Below are 8032 nucleotides of genomic sequence, written 5' to 3' on the forward strand. Positions count from 1 at the left end.
CTACAATCTGAGGTACAGGATCTCAGGATAAATCCTGAAGGAATTTTACTGACCTTATCAAACCCAAAAGCTACAACTTTTGTTGCAAAAGTCCTGCTTTACCTTAGTCTTAACCATCCAGCAGAAAAGTATAAAAATGAAGTATAAGAAGTAAAGCCATGTTATTATGTTGAGCTTTAGGGGACTCAGGTCAATAATTTCTGACATTGCCAGTCAAGCGGAAGACCCAATACTATTATGGGCTGCTGGGCACTTTTAGAATATTTTGCTGATTTTACACACCTGTAATATTCAAATAATGGAACTTAGTAAAAAAGGGGATACAGATGAATGTCCATTTTGTGTCTGTTTATTCAAAGTTGTTAGGATAGATATATAGTTACATTCTTTTACTGACTAGAATGATTTACTCTAATGGTGTTTGTAAATAGGATATCTTGTCCGCATGTTGTACAGCAATTAACCACTAGGAAGAATATATGCAATGTGCTAACTATTGAAACTGTCCTACCAATTTGATTTGAAACTATCTCATTGCTGTATGTTTATCAATATAATTATGGGAAGAAAAAATAACTTAATATTAACTGAAGTAAACCAGAAGCATATATAAATATTACATTATCTCATGGCAGGAACTGAATATGTACATAAGGACCAAAATGCATAATAGATATTGAGAAACAGGAAGAAAATTTTCAATAGAAAGGCGAACTAGGGAGAATGTGGGAGCTAAAGCAGAAAAGTTAGAAAAAATAAGAAGGAAATTATGGGAGCAATTCTTTTGTAAATAAGTAGGGGAAGAGGAGTAATACAGTGTGAAGTGGAATAAGAAAAACGAAGAATCAAGATACATCATGTAAAAAAAGACACATCATGTACATAAACACATACCTTATTTTTAGTCTGATCAATATATGTTTCTACATTGTGCCAATTAATTTAATAGAGAAAAAGAATTGTGTTATAGTTTGTCAGTATGTAGTCTGTACTTGATGCTATTAATATTGTTGAATGTATCACTTTAGCCAAAGTGACATAGTTTTGAGCAATTTGTTTACTTTAAATGCAAATGGCTAAGAGCAAAAGGAGAACATCTAAAGAATCTCTTGTTTAGTCACTTAAGTTTTCACTCATATAGTGATATTCCTTTTTTAATGGCTGAGATCATTTTCCTGTAACTACTTCAGTGTGTCAATTGGTTTCTGAATGAGTAATTGTGTACACTATGTGCATTATAATATTGAGAACAAAGAAATGATCAAAGGATACTTCAAATTTATTTCTTTGCCTTTCTCTGTATAACTCTTACATACAGTACTGCTGTGTGTAACAGGATATTACAGCCTAGCAGAAAAAAAAAACAATATAACTATTAAGCTTAATCAGTGCACAGAGAAAACAGAAAAGTAAAAATTAAAAAATTCTTTTCTTGGTCCAAGGAGATATTTCAGTGGAATAAGGGCCTGTCTATTAAGCAGCAGGACTGAAGTTTGATCCACAGTATCACCCTGTGTGCTGGCCCCACATCAAGCCAGACACCAAACAGGACATGGTATGCATGCCTGAAATTCAAGTGCTGTGGAGCCTGAGATAGGAGTGTTACTATGAGTCTGAGCTGCATATCAAGACACTGTACCAAATAAATAAATAATTTTTAAAAAATAAATTTATTTATTCATTACTGCATTTTTATGCATTGTTATGGCATACAACTAGGTACTGAAGCCAAAATGTTTCCAACAATATAGAGTTGTAAGAAGCCTAAAGCTACATTCTTTTTGTCTTTTAAATATATTAAAAGCAATTTCATAGCTTTTTAACTTTGTGTTTTTATTTTAGTTTTTTATTAATTTTATTGAGAAACAAATAGCAATGAGACAGTTTCAAAAACGATTAGTAGGAATCTTTAAATAATTAACACATTGCATATTGTTGTGTTACTAGTAGAATAAGTGCTTGTCTGGCAAACGCAAGGGCCTGAGTTCAATTGCCAGTCTCAAAAAAACCAAAAGAAATTAGTTTATTCATTTATTTGCAAGAGGAGAGAAAACCACAGAAAGGAGAAAAGAGTTGTGGAGCTTCTGCCGGCATGACTGGGAAACAAACTCTATATAGGGCCAGGATGGAAGTGGAGTTTAAGGGTCAATCTCTATGACATGGCAGATCATGATTGGGCAGGAGAGTAGGAAGAAGCAAAGAGGATATTGTGAAAAGGAAGTACAAAACTGTAATTTGACTAGGTAGGAGGAAGACGAATACATATCTTCTAGTGTCTGGTACCATATGTGCTTGCTTCCATGATGAGTTAGAAAAAACTTTATTCAGGCAGAGAAAATCTATCATTCCTGACTTTTATTTATACAGGGCAATGACTCTCTTAAACAGCTCCTGCCTGAAAATAGGTGTCATCATGTAAGGGCCTGGGGGACAATGGTTTTCAGTCATGCGGAAGCCACTATTGGGAGTATCTGCAAGTTTGATAAGATCATTGGTGTTAATCGCCCAAAGCCTCAATTGTATGAAACTAGGAAAGTGTTTTAAAATAAAGTCCTGCTTTTTTGCAATGGGTTTGCTGCAAGAGAACATGTGTAGTGAAAACCACCACTAAATCAAAGCCAACATGAGAAAGGGAAAGATTCACATTAATATCAGTGTCATCAGAAACATGGACTCCAGCAAGTCCATTACCACCAGCCATCTGTTCTACAAATGCAGAGGCATTGAAAAAAGAACCATTGAAAAATTTAAGAAGGAGGCTACTGAGATGGGGAAGAGTGCCTTCAAGTATGCCTGGGTGTTGTTGGACAAGCTGAAAGCCAACTGTGGGCATGGTATCACCATAGACATCTTCCTGTGGAAATTTGAGACCAGCAAGTATTACATGCCCATGATTGATGCCCCTGGACACAGAAATTTTATCAAAAAATGATTACAAGCACATCTCAGGCTGACTGTGGTGTTCTGATTGTTGCTACTGGTGTTGGTATATTTGAATGTGGTATATCCAAGAATGAGCAGACCTGTGAACATGCCCTTCTTTCTTAAACACTAGGTGTGCAACAACTAATTGCTATTGTTAACAATATGAATTTCAGGGAGCCACCCTACAACCAAAAGAGATACAAGGAAATGGTTAAGGACATCAGCACCTATATTAAGAAACTGTGCTACAACCCTGACATAGTAGCCTTTGTGCCAATTTCTGAGTGGAATAGTGAAAACATGTGGAAGCCAAGTGATAACATGCCTTGGTTCAAAGCATGGAAGGTCACTTGTAAATACTAGTGAAACCAAACTGAATGAAGCTTTGGATTTCATTCTACCACCAAATCACCAAATTGATAAGCCTTTGAGGCTGCCCATACAACATGTCTACAAAATTGGTCGTATTTTTTTGGTTGGATTGTTTTTTATATTTCTCCATAATTATATTGACAGACAAATTTCAATGAAACAGTTTCAAATCTAATTGGTAGGACAGTTTCAAAAATTAAAACATTGCATACTGTCTTCCTAGTGGTTATTTACTTAAAAGATGCAAACATGATATCCTATTTAGAAACACTATTAGAACAAATCCTGCTATTCATTAAGAGAATGTAACTATATAACTATTCTAACCATTTTGAATACACAGATACAAAATGGACATTCATTTATATATCCCCTTTTTATATAGTTCCATAATTTAAATATTATAGGTGTGTTAACTGAGCAAAATATTCTAAAAGAGTCCAGTAATCCATAATATTATTCGGTCTTCCGCGTGACTGGCAGTGTCAGAAATTGTTGACCTGAGTCCCCTAAAGCTCAACATAACAACATGGTTTTACTTCTTGTACATCATTTTTATACTTTTCTGCTAGACGGTTAAGACCAAGATAAAGTAAGATCTATGCAACAAGAGTTGTAGTTTTTAGATCTAATAAAGTCAGTCAAATCCCCTCAGGATTTTTCCTGAGATCCTGTACCTCAGATTGTACATCATTGTCAGTGTCAGCCATGTGGATGAGTAATGGCCATTGCTTGGTGAATGTGTTCCCTGTGAAAGCCTGAGAGAATGTTTTCTCTCCATGTGATTCTCCTTAGGCACACTCCACATCATTGATCACTTTCCCTTTTGGCCCCATAATCTCCTTGATCAGTAAATTTGGAACACTGCTAAGTTACATGATGTTACAGTACAACTTCTCATATGTCCTGAGTCTTAATTGACGTTGGAAGGCTAGTGCCAAATGTTGGATTTCCTTGTGGCCCTCCTTTTTCTCTAATTTTGGTCTGCAAACTTTGTTTGTTAACCCTCCAGCAGAGAATCTTATTGCTATTACCGTACAACCTAGGCTGTTAAGCTTAACCTGAATATCGGTCTAAAGATCAAACATCTTAGGCATAATATGGAACAGGTATATTTCATCAAGTATTGTTATATTGACCTTTAAGTCCCTACAGAATATGATGAAAAAACATTTAAAAAACTACATATATTTTTAAAATAGACATAGAGAATTATATAATTCTTACATTTACACATAAGTACAGAAATCTTACCATATGCAATCTTGTAGCAGGACAGTCCTGCAATATTCCTTTTCTTGTCTCCTGTCTTAATTCACAGCCTCCTTCTTTTTGAACAATCATCTACCTGAGAGACAGCACAGCAGCAACTGGCATGTCATGACAAGCAGCCCGTATTCAGAAGACCAGAATGACAGGCACTCCAAGCATGAAGCTACTATTACAAATTACCATCTTCAGTGTAGTTGCTCAGTTCACACGTGTCTCTATACATAGTTTTTCATGGTGAGGATCATTCCAATTAACAGCAAGATTCAAAAATATTCTGAAGATTCTCAAGATGATTGCTTTAACCATCTTCTACGTATAGCAGTATGGCTTGCCCCTGTCATGTTTCCATCTCCTTGCTCTCTTCATTCACTAGTTCTCAAGTTCTTGCTTTACTTTTAGTTGTGTTATACCTTTCTAATTGTGTTTCTTCTTTTGGGCTCTTATACTAGGCAAACTACGATATTTACACATGTGTCTCCATTATTTCACATATATGTATATTTTAAAGTGGCATCCACTTCAATATAAAGGCTTCCAGTTTATCATTCTTTATAGCTGAGTAATACTCCCTTGTATTATATTACTACATCTTTTTCATCCATTCCTCAGGTGATAGGCATCTTGGTTGTTTCCAAGATTTGGCTATTACAAATTGTGCTGCTATAAACATAGGCACACACAAAGCACTATAATATGATGTTTTCAGATTCGCTGGGAAAATTCAAAATAGAGGAATAGCTCGGTTAAATGAGATTTCCAATCCAAGTTTTCTAAGGAGTCTCCACACTGATTTCCATAATGGTTGCACGAGTCTACATTATCACCAGCAGTGAAGAAGGGTTCATTTTTCCCCACAGCTTCTCCAACATTTGTTGTTATTTGATTTTTTTATGATAGCCATCCTTTCTGGGGTGAGATCATATCTCAATGTTGTTTCAATTTGCATTTCACAGATGGCTAGTGATGTGGAGCATTTTGTCATATATCTATTCGCTTCTTTAATTTCATCCTCTGAGAAATGTGTGTTCATCTCAGAAGCCCATTTCTGGCTTGGGTCTTTAAATTTTGGGCCCTAGTATTTTTCAGTTCTTTATAAATTCCAGACTGCAAACCTTTGTCTGAGTACTTGTTAAGATATTTTTCCAAATTTTTGGGTTATCTTTTCACTTTTTTGGTAATTTCTTTTCACGTGCAAAAACTTCTGAGTAAACGCAGTTCCTGTTGTTAATTCTTTCAACTGTTTCCCATGTGATTTGATTTTTGTTCATAAACTCTTTGCCTACCCCTATATCTTCAAGAGTTCCTTCTACTTTCTCTTCTAGGAGATTTAGTATTTCTGGTTTTTCTAGGATTTTTCTGGTTCCAAATAAATTTTAGGAATGATATCTCTAGGTCTCGAGGCATGTTGGTGGTAGTTTAATAGGGATTGCTTTAAAGCTATACAGCAGTTTTGGGAGTATGGCCATCTTCACAATGCTGGTTCTTCTTATCCAGGAGCATGGAATGTATTTCCATTTTCTGAAATCTTCCATGATCTCTTTTGTAAGAGTACTGTAATTTTCCTTGAAAACATCTTTGATTGCTTTTGTTAGATTAATTCCAAGGTATTTCTGGGATTGTTTTTAAATAAGATATAATGTCTGCATCTTTTACTGTGAATAACCACTTAAAAGACAACAATATGCAATTATTGAAACTATTCTATTAATCTGTTTTGAAACTGTCTCATTGTCATTTGTTTCTCAATAATATCGTTAAAAAAATTGGTGGTATTAGCACAGTTCCTTTGGGTCGAGTGGAGACCAGTGTTCTCAAATCTGACGTAGTGGTCACCTTTGCTCCCGTCAACATCACAACTGTGGTCAAGTCTGTTGAAATGCACCATGAAATTTTAGTGAAGCTCTTCCTGGGGATAGTGTGGCCTTCAACGTCAAGAATGTGTCTGTCAGGGCTGGGAAAATCGCTCAGTGCAATAAGCTCTTACCTGGGAAGTACAAGGGTTCAATCCCCGGTTCCACAAAAAAAGAAAAAATAATAATTAATAAAAAAATAACATGTCTGTCAAAGACATCTGATGTGGCAATGTTTCTGGTGACAGCAATAATTTCCCACCAATGAAAGCAGCTGGTTTCACTGCTCAGGTGATTATCCTGAACTGTTCTTGCCAGATCAGTGCAGGCTATGTCCCGGTCCTGGATTTTCACACAGGTCACACTGTCCTGGATTTTCAAACAGGTCACACTGCTTGCAAGTTTGATGTGCTGAAAGAAAAGATTGATCGCCATTCTGGTAAGAAGCTAGGAGATGGGCCCAAGTTTGGTGATGCTGCCATTGTTTACATGGTTTCAGTCAAGCCCATGTGTGTCTCAAGCTTCTCTGACTACCCACCTCTGGGTCATTTCATTGTCCGTGATATGAGATAGACAGTTGCTGTCGGTGTCATCAAATTTGTGGACAAGAAGGCTGCTGGACCTGGCAAGGTCACTAACTCTGCCCAGAAAGCTTAGAAAGCTAAATGAATACTATCCCTGACACCTGACACCGCTCTCTTAATCAGTGGTGGAAGACAGGTCTCAGAACTATGTCTCCCAATTGGCCATTTAAGTTTAATAGTGACAGACTGGTTAATGATAACAGTGCATCATAAAACATTCAGAGGAAAAGAACAATATTTTGTGGACCATGTTTTTTGTGTGTGGCAGTTCTTGTTATTAGCTTTTGAATAATCAATACATTTTAATGGGAAAAAAACTTGATCAAAAATCTGCCATAAAATTTTGATATCCATTAAAACAAAGTTTAATGAGAAAAATACAGGGTCTTATGATCAAACAAGGGATGTCATGTTTAAAAGATCCATAAAGGGAAGCAGAAAAATGTCCAAGAACTAAATGTGTCCTGCCAAGATCACAATGGAATACGGAGTAGATGTTGATTTTTTTTTTTATTGTAAGCAATGTTTCCTGAGCATCAAAGTAATAAAAGTTCAAAAGAAGAAAGCCACAAAAGCTAACAATGCTCAATTTGCAATACAAAAAATTGTATTTTCTTACTAGTAGTTTCTTTTTAAATTGTGATGCCCAATTGCTCTTGTTATACTGAAGAATTATATAGTTAGGTTTTCATTTAAACATTGGAAATAATTAAATTTTTTAAAAAGGACGAGATTTTTAAGTTCATGGTATTTGTGTTCCAGCTAGGTACAGACTTTTCACCTTATCTATGACAATCCCAGAATCATTTACAAAATAACAGCACTCTTCATTTAGAATGGCACAGGTGCTCCATTTTTCAGCTGTCAATACAACAAGGTCATTTAATTTCTGGAGAATAACCCTGTGAGACTTTTGTTTTGGTTCTATAGTGCGTGGATATCAGAGGTGATTTCTTCTAATTTCCCCTAGAAATACAAAAAGAGTTGTTGATATAATTGCTGGACTCGTATATCTACAGTTAGTTTCCC

The 8032-nt window shown here is 35.7% G+C and overlaps 1 pseudogene; it reads left to right on the forward strand.

The window, feature by feature from the left end:
* Positions 1 to 2623: 2623 nt before the first annotated feature.
* Positions 2624 to 7088, forward strand: LOC101566066 (annotated as a pseudogene).
* The last annotated feature ends 944 nt before the right edge of the window (positions 7089 to 8032 follow it).

The sequence above is a fragment of the Octodon degus genome, unplaced genomic scaffold (assembly GCF_000260255.1).
Source record: "Octodon degus isolate 3935 unplaced genomic scaffold, OctDeg1.0 scaffold00103, whole genome shotgun sequence".
Taxonomy (NCBI): Eukaryota; Metazoa; Chordata; class Mammalia; order Rodentia; family Octodontidae; genus Octodon; species Octodon degus.